Raw genomic sequence first — 12,067 nt, 5'->3', positions numbered from 1 at the left:
AACTTTTTTATGCCTGCTGATAGAAATTCCTAATCCCGCTCCAACAACCTTCCACCAGCCCCAAGGGAAAAGCAGAATTCTGGATGAAAAAAGGGAGACGTTCACATCGCTCTTTGCCGTTTTATCTTTGTCCCTTTCGCTCATATTTTCTTTTCATCTCTTTTTCCCTTTATCCCGATCTTTCACTTCCTTGCAGTCTTTTTCACTCTCGTTTCCTCCCAGGCGTTTTTGTACCCCACCTCACTCACTTTTATTCATCTTTGATACTTTCACTCACTCACTCACTCACTCACTCACTCACTCACTCACTCACTCACTCACTCACTCACTCATTATAGGTATAGTACCTATGTCGCCCATATCTACCTAGCAAGCAATGAAACAATGTACAAAGAGTGCTCTACTCACTCTAATTCAACCATTCATGCACTCTCCCTCACTCCTTGAGTGACTAACAAACTCACTCATGTCCAGGCTTTTCCCAGAATGCCCGGCACTGTTATTGTATCTCATTATGCGTGCAGACGTCGGCAGAACTGTCCTACTATGTTTGTAAAAATCATCACTCGCCCTGACATTGGACAGCCCGGGCATGCGGCCTGGGTAATTTTCCCTTTCAACCCTGTTGTACTCCAACTAATCAAGTTCAAAGATTTGGGGATTTCCAGGTTTTCTGCATCGAGCATTACATGTGTGAATTCTTCCCTCCATAAAACCCATGGCTGATTGGCTAATTGGCTAATTGGATAATTAGACCCCATCCAGGAAGTGGCAACTAGACACTGCAAATGAACTAGCAGCCTCTAGTTGGTACTGGCGTTTCCACTTTACCTCTGAGTGTCAATGTTTTTACCAAACACCTGCAGTCATAATTTCAGTTGTATCCAATGTAATGTGGATGTGACAAAAGCTACAAAGGTATACGCCTTTGCCTGTGTTGTTGATTTTTCACTCATGATATTGTCTCTGTTCAAAAACTTAAAACATCAATAATGGTCCATTCTGAGAGCATTACTAGGTGGTAACGGCCCATGGCCCGTGTTAAAGGCCTGTAAGAAGCAAGGGCTTTTAATCAAGACCAAGGGACGTTACCACCTGGTAATGGCCCAAGCAGGGGGCAATATTGCTATGAGAACATTTCACCAATGAGGGCAAAATGTTCTGTTTAAACCTAGGAGAGACTAGGGGAAAACATCTAAATGTTGAAAAACAGGTCCTACAGCAGCCATTATTGCCTTCTGCCAGGGCGTCTTCTGCAATGGAACTGCCAACATTCCAATGCTCCAATTTGTCACAATTCTTTTAACACTAAGACTGTTGCAAAATGAAAGTCATGCTCTGCCCGTGTCCTGGAGTAACACATGTCATGGCCATGTGACGATCATTGGCCTCTGATTTAAGAGTGGAGTTCGTGTTACCTTTGTGTATTTGACTGATGCTCTGCACGCCTTCTCCGGGTCCCTGGAAAGAGAAGAAGAGTTAGTATTTGGGGGGTCAGAGGGGCGGGGGGATGGGGGGGTTGTCAGTTCCTCTACTCAGACCAAGTTTCAAATCTGTTCAGATTGTGGGTAGCAGATCACCGGTGAGTAGAAAAGTAATGTGATGACATGTAAATGACATACAATATAGAGACCCCATTCCTACAGCCCCATACATTGGCTCAATTAGCAACTAGTGTAGTGGGGGAAATACAAGTCTACACATCCAGCTAGACAAAGGTCACAGTGTAGAGAGGTGGACAATTCCTTACACATCTGCATCAGGAAAAAGGGAAAGTGATTTTAGACAATGCTAAGTGCACAAATCAGATCTGTGCAAAGACACTGTGCCAGTGGCACACTGAGACACAGCCGCTGTGCTGTGCATGTGCAAAGGAGACCACTACACGAAGACCCTCGGCCCAATTCACTTAGTGTTGTACTGGTGAAAATCAGGAGATATCCTGAGCATCTCAGATTTCCTCCTGCTGCCCCATACCGGATTCCCAAAGCCTAAACCAAGAGCCAATCAGGAGCTGGCTGGAGCATCTCTGCGATCCCCTTGACCAGATCCTTACATTGGCGCATCAGCATCTTAAGATCCTCGCGGACATTTCCCGATTTGCTCGAATGCGCCCTCTCTTCGTACAACAAGTAGCACGCCCAGCATCATTTCTGAGAAGACCCTGTGGGATCCGAATGCTATTGGCTGTTTAACAGCGTAACCATGGTGATTGGCATTGATGAATTATGCCATTGCGCAAATGATTTACTCCTCATTAGTGATTTCACAATGTAAACATGTGGGTCAAGTTTGCTCAATTGAAGTGATGCTCTGTACCTCTGGGGATGCATATGCTGGATGTACAGATGGGATTTACTTCCAGGAGATCTGCAGCTTTCTATATTGAAGTGATGCGTGATATTCCTAGCGATGCACCTGCTGGATGTACAGATGGGACCTTCTTCCAGGAGATCTGCAGCTTGCTATATTGAAGTGATGCGAGGTATCCCTAGGAATGCACCTGCTGGATGTACAGATGGGATTTACTTCCAGAATATCTGCAGCTTGCTATATTGAAGTGATGCGTGATATTCCTAGGGATGCACCTGCTGGATGTACAGATGGGACCTTCTTCCAGGAGATCTGCAGCTTGCTATATTGAAGTGATGCGAGGTATCCCTAGGGATGCACCTGCTGGATGTAAAGATGGGACTTAGTTCCAGGAGATGTTCAGCTTGCTATATTGAAGTGATGTGTGTTACCCCTAGGGATGCACCTGCTGGATGTACAGATGGGATTTACTTCCAGGACATCTGCATCTTGCTATATTGAAGTGATGTGTGTTACCCTTAGGGATGCACCTGCTGGATGTACAGATGGGACCTTCTTCCAGGAGATCTGCAGCTTGCTAAATTGAAGTGATGCGTGGTATCCCTAGGGATGCACATGCTGGATGTACAGATGGGACCTTCTTCTAGGAGATCTGCAGATTGCTATATTGAAGTGATGTGTTGTACCCCTAGGGATGCACCTGCTGGATATACAGATGGGACCTTCTTCCAGGAGATCTGCAGCTTGCTATATTGAAGTGATGTGTGGTACCCCTAGGGATGCACTTGCTGGATGTACAGATGGGACCTTCTTCCAGGAGATCTGCAGGTTGCTAAATTGAAGTGATGCGTGGTATCCCTAGGGATGCACATGCTGGATGTACAGATGGGACCTTCTTCTAGGAGATCTGCAGATTGCTATATTGAAGTGATGTGTGGTATCCCTAGGGATGCACCTGCTGGATGTACAGATGGGATTTACTTCCAGGCGATTTTCAGCTTGCTATATTGAAGTGATGTGTGGTACCCCTAGGGATGCACCTGCTGGATGTACAGATGGGATTTACTTCCAGGATATCTGCAGCTTGCTATATTGAAGTGATGTGTGGTATCCCTAGGGATGCACCTGCTGGATGTAAAGATGGGACCTTCTTCCAGGAGATCTGCAGCTTGCTAAATTGAAGTGATGTGTGGTATCCCTAGGGATGCACATACTGGATGTACAGATGGGACCTTCTTCTAGGAGATTTGCAGATTGCTATATTGAAGTGATGTGTGGTACCCCTAGGGATGCACCTGCTGGTTGTACAGATGGGACCTTCTTCCAGGAGATCTGCAGCTTGCTATATTGAAGTGATGTGTGGTATCCCTAGGGATGCACCTGCTGGATGTACAGATGGGATTTACTTCCAGGCGATTTGCAGCTTGCTATATTGAAGTGATGTGTGGTACCCCTAGGGATGCACCTGCTGGATGTACCGATAGGATTTACTTCCAGGATATCTGCAGCTTGCTATATTGAAGTGATGCGTGGTATCCCTAGGGATGCACCTGCTGGTTGTACAGATGGGACCTTCTTCCAGGAGATCTGCAACTTGCTATATTGAAGTGATGTGTGGTACCCCTAGGGATGCACCTGCTGGATGTAGAGATGGGAATTACTTCCATGATATCTGCAGCTTGCTAAATAGAAGTGATACCTGGTAACCCTAGGAATGCACCTGCTATATTGAAGTGGTATGTGGTGTATATGGGACCACCTCCCCACCCAAAAGGTGGTATGCAGCAGTCTTCCTTGGAGGACTTGATGTTCTGTGTGACTGGCGATTCACCTCCTGTGTGTATACGTCAGAATTCCTGAGGTAGAGATGTATACTGCTATAGTGCCATGGGATGTGGCGTGCCTAGGTATGCACCCACCTGGCACCGTGGAGGAGTGCTCCCTCTGACTTGCTCTATGGCAGGGATTTCGTAGGGGCCAATCCCGGGGACTAAATTAAGGATTGTACAAAGTGGATGCAGATGTTGATCTTTGCTGAGTTCTTAGAGGCGGGAAGAAGGTGGGTAGGAGGACTGGGTTGGATAAGTGAATATATTGAATTTTCTGGCATCATGTTGTCTTACTGACATATTTTGAACTTCAATGAAAAGGTTAAAGCAAGAAAACAAAAAGAAGAGCACTTGTTGCGGAATAAGTGCTGCTTCTTTTGATCTGTCGGAATGGACACAGTATATCACGCATGTGCATGATGATGGTGGTGTCATGTGGGCGGTGTGGCTTGGTGTTGGAATTTTGATTATTTGCCCATGCGCGACAGCCCACTCCAACGTTCTGCATTGATGCATACATTCATCTAATCTTAGCTTTACTTGCCACACTAAAGTGCTGGTCTAGTTATTCAGCCTCATCACGAGTTGGGTGGTATCCCGACTGCGATAGTACCCAACTGTATTTCCATTACCGCTCAACCCTCCGGCGGTATTACCGCCGGATCACGGGTTAGGCGGTAACTTTAATTCCCCATTCCCCATTGGATGTAACTTTACACTGGCACAGGATCCTGAATGGACACATCCTCTGTATAGAATGGTGAATATGGTCGCAAAAAGTAGAGGAATGGTAAACAGATACAAATAAAAGTAGTGGAACACCGCCCCCAACCGTACCCGCTCACTTCGATCACTGTGCATGCTACATTCTTACCTGAAGTGCTGCTTGGCGAATGCCAGTAGGATATCCACCAGCTTATCCTGGGGCTTTGTGCTCTGATTCTGAAAAAAAAGTACAATAGGAGTCTAGTTGAGAGCAACGGTAAACCCCCCAAAAAACGAATCGGAAAACTACAAAGCTGAAAAGATCGAGTTTTTTGGTTCGAACTTTGCCCAGATTTTTGTACCCTTTTTAATAAATAGATGGTGGGGGTTGGGTAAGGACATAAATAAAGGTAGGGGGAAGTGGGAGCGGTGGGGGAGGGGTCGCTTAGGGTCTGCCCCTGTATTATTAAAAAAAGAAATAGAAAAAAACATGATCTCTAGCATTATAAGCCTCCGTGCTCAGCGTGATTTCTAACATTATAAGCCTCCCGCTCAGCTTGATCTCTAGCATTATATGCCTCCCTGCTCAGCATGATCTCTAGCATTATATGCCTCCCTGCTCAGCTTGATCTCTAGCATTATAAGCCTCCCTGCTCAGCTTGATCTCTAGCATTATAAGCCTCCCTGCTGAGCTTGATCTCTAGCATTATAAGCCTCCCTGCTCAGCATGATCTCTAGCATTATATGCCTCCCTGCTCAGCTTGATCTCTAGCATTATAAGCCTCCCTGCTCAGCTTGATCTCTAGCATTATAAGCCTCCCTGCTGAGCTTGATCTTTAGCATTATAAGCCTCCCTGCTCAGCCTGATCTCTAGCATTATAAGGCTCCCTGCTCAGCTTGATCTCTAGCATTATAAGCCTCCCTGCTCAGCTTGATCTCTAGCATTATAAGCCTCCCTGCTGAGCTTGATCTCCAGCATTATAAGCCTCCCTGCTGAGCTTGATCTCTAGCATTATAAGCCTCCCTGCTGAGCTTGATCTCTAGCATTATAAGCCTCCCTGCTCAGCATGATCTCTAGCATTATATGCCTCCCTGCTCAGCTTGTTCGCTAGCATTATAAGCCTCCTGGATCAGATTGATCTCTAGCATTATAAGCCTCCCTGCTCAGCTTGATCTCTAGCATTATAAGCCTCCCTGCTCAGCCTGATCTCTAGCATTATAAGGCTCCCTGCTGAGGTTGATCTCTAGCATTATAAGCCTCCCTGCTCAGCTTGATCTCTAGCATTATAAGCCTCCCTGCTCAGCTTGATCTCTAGCATTATAAGCCTCCCTGCTGAGCTTGATCTCTAGCATTATAAGCCTCCCTGCTCAGCTTGATCTCTAGCATTATAAGCCTCCCTGCTCAGCATGATCTCTAGCATTATATGCCTCCCTGCTCAGCATGATCTCTAGCATTATATGCCTCCCGGCTCAGCTTGATCTCTAGCATTATAAGCCTCCCTGCTCAGCTTGATCTCTAGCATTATAAGCCTCTCTGCTCAGCTTGATCTCTAGCATTATAAGCCTCCCTGCTGAGCTTGATCTCTAGCATTATAAGCCTCCCTGCTCAGCATGATCTCTAGCATTATATGCCTCCCTGCTCAGCTTGATCTCTAGCATTATAAGCCTCCCTGCTCAGCTTGATCTCTAGCATTATAAGCCTCCCTGCTCAGCTTGATCTCTAGCATTATAAGCCTCCCTGCTCAGCTTGATCTCTAGCATTATAAGCCTCCCTGCTCAGCTTGATCTCTAGCATTATAAGCCTCCCTGCTCAGCATGATCTCTAGCATTATAAGCCTCCCTGCTCAGCGTGATTGCTAGCATTATAAGCCTCTCTGCTCAGCTTGTTCGCTAGCATTATAAGCCTCCTGGATCAGATTGATCTCTAGCCTTATAAGCCTCCCTTCTAAGCAATTCAAATCCCACCAAGAGGAGGGCGTACTGCACATTAGAAGCAAGGAAATGACACAACAACTGATAATTCAGGCTCTCACCCCATTGAAGCTCCATCACTAATACCGATGGAAGTACTCGCAATACTGAGGGAGTAATCCCAGTGCTAAACTCCATTTTGTTCTTCTGGCCCCCTCCGCAAGGATCTCCTTCAGGTTGTCCCAGTATCCATCTCTTCAGGCCAGGGGGCTTCAGTTCGTTTCCACTGGACTCAGACTTCCAGCAGGCACCTCCTAGCCCATAGACGGCAGCGTCTTTGCTTCACAGTGTGCACCAGCACTTCCACATTCTCCAAGGGGCAATCTTCCTGCTCTTTCTGGGGTGGAGTACCAGGATTTTCCTGGTAAGCAGTCCTCCAAGGCTGCCTTGTGTCAGGCAAGAGTCTCCCATTCAGGAAGGGAGCCGCGTTAAGTATGTCTAACTCCTCTGGGTCCAAGACAGCAAATGACTGTCTGCAGAGTCTTTCAGAATAATGCGGTTGCTGTCTTTCTTGTAAACTGACTTTTGATTAGCTCTTTCTCCAGACTCCTATGTTTCTCGGTTCTGATTGGTTAAATGGGTAAGGGTCGCTTGAGCCTGCAGGTGTTAACTTTTTGCCTCTGGGTGAGGCTTTAAAAAGGCGTGCGGCCTCTTTGTTTTATTTGGATGGTGTTCTGCAGTAGCATGACGCTCCGGGCTTGAGCGAAGAGCAATTGGGGGGCATACAGTGCTTATTCCGAAATTAAAATAACCAAATAAATAACGAAAACATATCGATTTGTTTGGTTATATGTATATATGCTATGTGGGGTAAAGGATAAATACTGGTGGGGGGGTTATCTCGGGGTAATAAAGCTAGGGAAATGGGGGCTTGGGGAGAACCCCCAAAATTTAAAAAGAGAAACAAATTCGATATTTTTTTGCTATTTAAAATTAGTTTAAAAAGATTTTGTTATTATTTCATTAGTTATTATCACATGAACCAATTGCGGATGTACTTATCTTTCAGACAAGCGAGCCGCCGACGCTTCTTCGCTTGATTCGTGTCTCTCGTCCAATTTCATGCTCCCATACCGGCTTGGTCAAGCAGCGCCACCTCCATGATCCTCAGTATTGGAGCTGGGACTTGTAGTTCCCCATTTAAAGGATGGCGAGTACCTCTGGCTCGCCACATAACCCTAGGGGCTCCCCTAGATTTCTCAAGGGGATATCGGCTCAGGAAATCGTCATTGTCATGTGCTTGGCCCTTTCGAAGAATCACCACAAACATATAGGGTTGCAAGGCAAGGAACCATTGTACGATGCCATTGTGATTATCTTTATTATTGGCCAAACAGTGCAGTGGAGCCTGGTAGGAACCAGTCGGAATCTTCACCCCGCCCAGTAATATTTTAATGACTCCACGGCCTGCTTGATAGCTAGGGCCTCAATCTAAATGGGGGAGCACCTCCTCTCCTGCTCAAACAGCATCTGTCTGGTGAACAGGAAAGGGGTTCCCATTGTAGATCGGGGATGACACCGCTCCTAGGCTAACCGGTGAGGTGTGTCTGTAAACTAAATGGCCAGGAGAAGTCTGGCACTCTCAGTTCTGGCGTATTTCAAACACACTCCCTTAGTCGCTATTGGTTTGGTCCCATACCAGTCGGTGTGGCTTGTAATTTTTCATGGTTTCGGAGAGTTGTACCACTATGGTTGAAAAAGCAAGGACACATCCCCAGAAACATCTGATTAGGCCTAAGAAGATTTCGGGTCGCGGCACATTCAAACTACTTTACTCTTCTTCTCCTGAGGTTGTATGAGACCATTCCCCTAAAAAAAGAGCCCAGGTACTTTACTGCATTGTGGGTAGAAGTCATGTGGACCTGCCAATAGTCCTTGGTCAGGTCTACGGTGGAGATGAAGTTAGCTACTGCCAGACACTCAATAAGCTTGTCAATATGAGGCATTGGAAAAAGATTGAATGCTGAGATGTTAACCTTTTGAACATCTGTACAACAGTGCCATGCGCCACCACGTTCTTTAGCAAAACAATAGACGACAACCATTGGCTTTTGGTTAGTTCAATAAACTTCAGGAAGAGCTTAATCTTGATCTGTTGCTTGACAATGTCTCTCTGTGCCTCTGGGATCTGATATGGTATCAGGCATACCAGCTGACCTCTTGGGGCCATGATCTTGGGTAAAAACCTCTCCTCTTCCTGGGTTCTCTGAGAACACATTGGGAAAGGTCCAAAGAATTGTGCCGGTTCTTCTGTGTAAGAATTGCCAGTTATAAGAGTGGTGGGGGGTATAGGAATAAGGAGGGTCACACTGGTTGTGACCAGGTTCTCTTCTCTTCATTCTGTAAGCATTGTGTGTGATAAATCTGATCCTTGTGCCTAATGTGTCCTTGTCTAATCTAATGGTTCAAGTCCCCAATGGCCTCAATTATTTCGCACAGGCCGCACTATTTGGTGATCAGTTTGTTAGCTGAAGTCGGAAACAGCATCATCACCTTATTGCCGCCATTAAAGTTGTATAGGTGTACGTGCTATGGCCAAATGGGTTCTTACTAGCTGCCTATTGAAGGTCCTGTGGGTTTTGGTATCCTGGGTAAACTGTGCACGTTTTACTCTGGTCACTTTGGGCCGTCCAGCTGTTTCCTAAAATATCAGACATGTATCAGGGTTCTTTCTTTCCCATATACCAGCTCGACGGATGAAAAGCTGATTGATGTTTGGGAAGTTTTCCAGGCTGCAAAGCGTATTCACGATAACAGATTTTCCAATTCCTCCCAATTGAGCTTCTCATTTCCATAGGAGGGCTTTTAGCAATTTATGAAACTGCTCCATCAGACCATTGGTCTGGGGATGGTACATAGAGATTCACTGCATTTTAAGGCGTTTTTCCCTATGTCATGAGTTTTGATATAAAGGTGGTTCCTTGGTCTGTCAAAATCTCTTCAGGGTAGATGACTTGGGGGGAAAAAGGTACACGGTGCTTCACAATCGTCTGTAAGATATTATTTTGCTTTAAGTATCATGTGGCATAGTCAAGTATTACCAGGATATATCGTTTGACCTGACTGGATGGTTCAAGGGCACAGACTACATCCAGGGCCACATGAAAATGGTACCTCTGCGGGAGTTGTGGAGGGGTTATCTGCGACAGGATCCCTGAAGGCCTTTTTTTGCAAACCGATCATGCAGTCATGCAGTTCCAGATATGGTTAAAAACGCTAGGCCAATAAAACCGGGATATTCCATGGTCCCTGATTACCAGCTGTAAGACCAGCTGTAAGACTAGAATGGGCCATCTATGGCACTTGTCTTTTCAGTGTGGGAACCGGGACATGATACAAGATTGATCTCATTGCCTTTGGTGCCAGTCTCTGGGGTCTGAGCAGGGCATCCATTTCCATCACCACATGGCAGAAGGGGCCACCCAACCGGGGGTTATCCAGTGAGCAAATGTGGATCTGGGAGATGAAGAACCGAAGACAAACTGCTTCAATACAATGCACATCCTCCTTTGCTCAACAAAAAGCGATGCCATGGAGAGTCTAGAAATCGGAAACGGATTTAAGGAGTGGCGAAATTGGTAAAAAGACCAAAGAACTGAAAGACGCTCGATGACGATACGCCATCTGGTAACCTCGGGTGTAACAGGCCTCTAACACTGTCCCAAATATAAAGACATACGTGCATGACATCTTTCTTGGACAACGGATTGGGTAAATCAGAACAGGTTTGACTTTTAGTTTTGGGGTACAACACACTGCTCCTCCCCATTGCTACATGCAGATTAGGCAAGAACTCAGGAGCTGGTCAGCAAGCGCACTGGGTCACCGCACCCAAGACTGAAACCTCTGGCCAGCCTGCATGGGTACCATGTAATAACGTCCCCGCAACAATGTCCCCCTGACAAAAAAGTCGCCGTTTTTTTGGCGGAGACATTATTACATTGAACATGCGGGGGACAGCCCTGCAACCCGGAATTTCTTTTTCACTTTTACAAGGGGAGCAGGAGACATCCCCGCAACCTGTCCCCATACATCATGTCACCATATATAATGTCACCAATGGTTTTTCCCAGCGACATTATGGATGGGGACATTATTACCTGATAACCCTGCGCTGCATGTACAGGGGGAATCCTGGGCCAACACACCCTTTCATCCTTTCATGAGCACCATTGAGGAGCATAATCACATCTGTTGCTGTATAGTTTCTTTGTCAACGTGTAAACAATATTGAATTACTTGTGGTTGCTCATCACAAGCAGACAGATGGCTACAAGCTATGTGACACCTGATTTGTGTGTGGGGAATTGTGGGGAGAAGAAAGTGTTTAGCCGCAAGACGAAAGCTCACAAGTGGGATTTGGGGATGAAAATACTCACCGGGACATTGTTCTGGATACCATTTTTCTTGCCACCCGGCCCAATTATCTTCATGCTGTTGATAAAACACACACATGTTAATCTTCATTTGAGGAATTCCTTTACAAAGGAAGAACTTTGGGGGAATGGCATTTGTGTTAAATGTAGAGGTAGATGTCAGCTTTTTGACTTCATCCAACAACTCACTTTGGAACCAACAGCGGCCTACAAGCAAAGGAAGATCAGTTGATGTGCCCAGGATCACGGAATTGGTTTATAGTGCGAGGCTAGGACTAGAAACCAGACTGTGTAATCCCTAATCTCTTGATCACTAGACCTCACTTCCTCCCAGCATGAAAGAGACATTTCGGCAAAGAGAAAGACAACCACAGGTCAGGTGGGATATTACCTGGAGAAAGAGACCACCAGGGCAGACTACGTTTTTTTAAGAGTACGTGGGCCCTTGCATGGTGCATGTGCAGTCCAAGTTAAAGTGAAATCCCAGGTCACAAAGGTAGAGGAGCATGTCATATGTCTTTATTTATTTTATTTTATAGTTTTATACAGTACGGAGCAGGTCCATGCGGGCATCAAAGCGCTGTACAGTGTAGAGAAACAGAAAAGGCACCGGTGGCACCAAGGTCATACTTAAACAATTGCCTGAGAGTTGGGGGGCATTACCGCCTGGTAATGGCCCGGTGTCCAAGTTACAGGTTGCATTAACAGGGCCCCCAGCACCATGAACACCAGTGAACGGTGAACCGAGGATAGCACAGGGACAACTCGCTGGTTTCAGAAGCAAAACCACGCAGAGTGCCAGAGGTTCAAATCCTCAATTCGCGCTTGGAAACCGAACTGTATGATGTTAGGCGCATTCTAAAAAAACAATTA

At 46.1% G+C, this 12,067-nt stretch overlaps 1 protein-coding gene across 1 annotated transcript in view; it reads right to left on the bottom strand.

Moving 5' to 3' along the window:
- The window catches only part of LOC138498703 (uncharacterized), a 95,745-nt gene extending 84,497 nt beyond the window's left edge, over positions 1-11,248 (bottom strand). Inside the window, exons 1-3 of the mRNA XM_069622350.1 lie at positions 11,198-11,248; positions 5,017-5,084; positions 1,419-1,461 (exon numbers count right to left, since the gene is read on the bottom strand). The gene's annotated coding sequence lies outside the window, so the exon portion shown is untranslated. The remainder of the gene's footprint in view (positions 1-1,418; positions 1,462-5,016; positions 5,085-11,197) is intronic.
- Between the last annotated feature and the right edge of the window lie 819 nt (positions 11,249-12,067).

Source organism: Ambystoma mexicanum, chromosome 5q, assembly GCF_040938575.1.
Source record: "Ambystoma mexicanum isolate Mex_15411 chromosome 5q, UKY_AmexF1_1, whole genome shotgun sequence".
In the NCBI taxonomy this organism is placed as follows: Eukaryota; Metazoa; Chordata; class Amphibia; order Caudata; family Ambystomatidae; genus Ambystoma; species Ambystoma mexicanum.
This window is presented reverse-complemented; position numbering and strand designations above follow the sequence as displayed.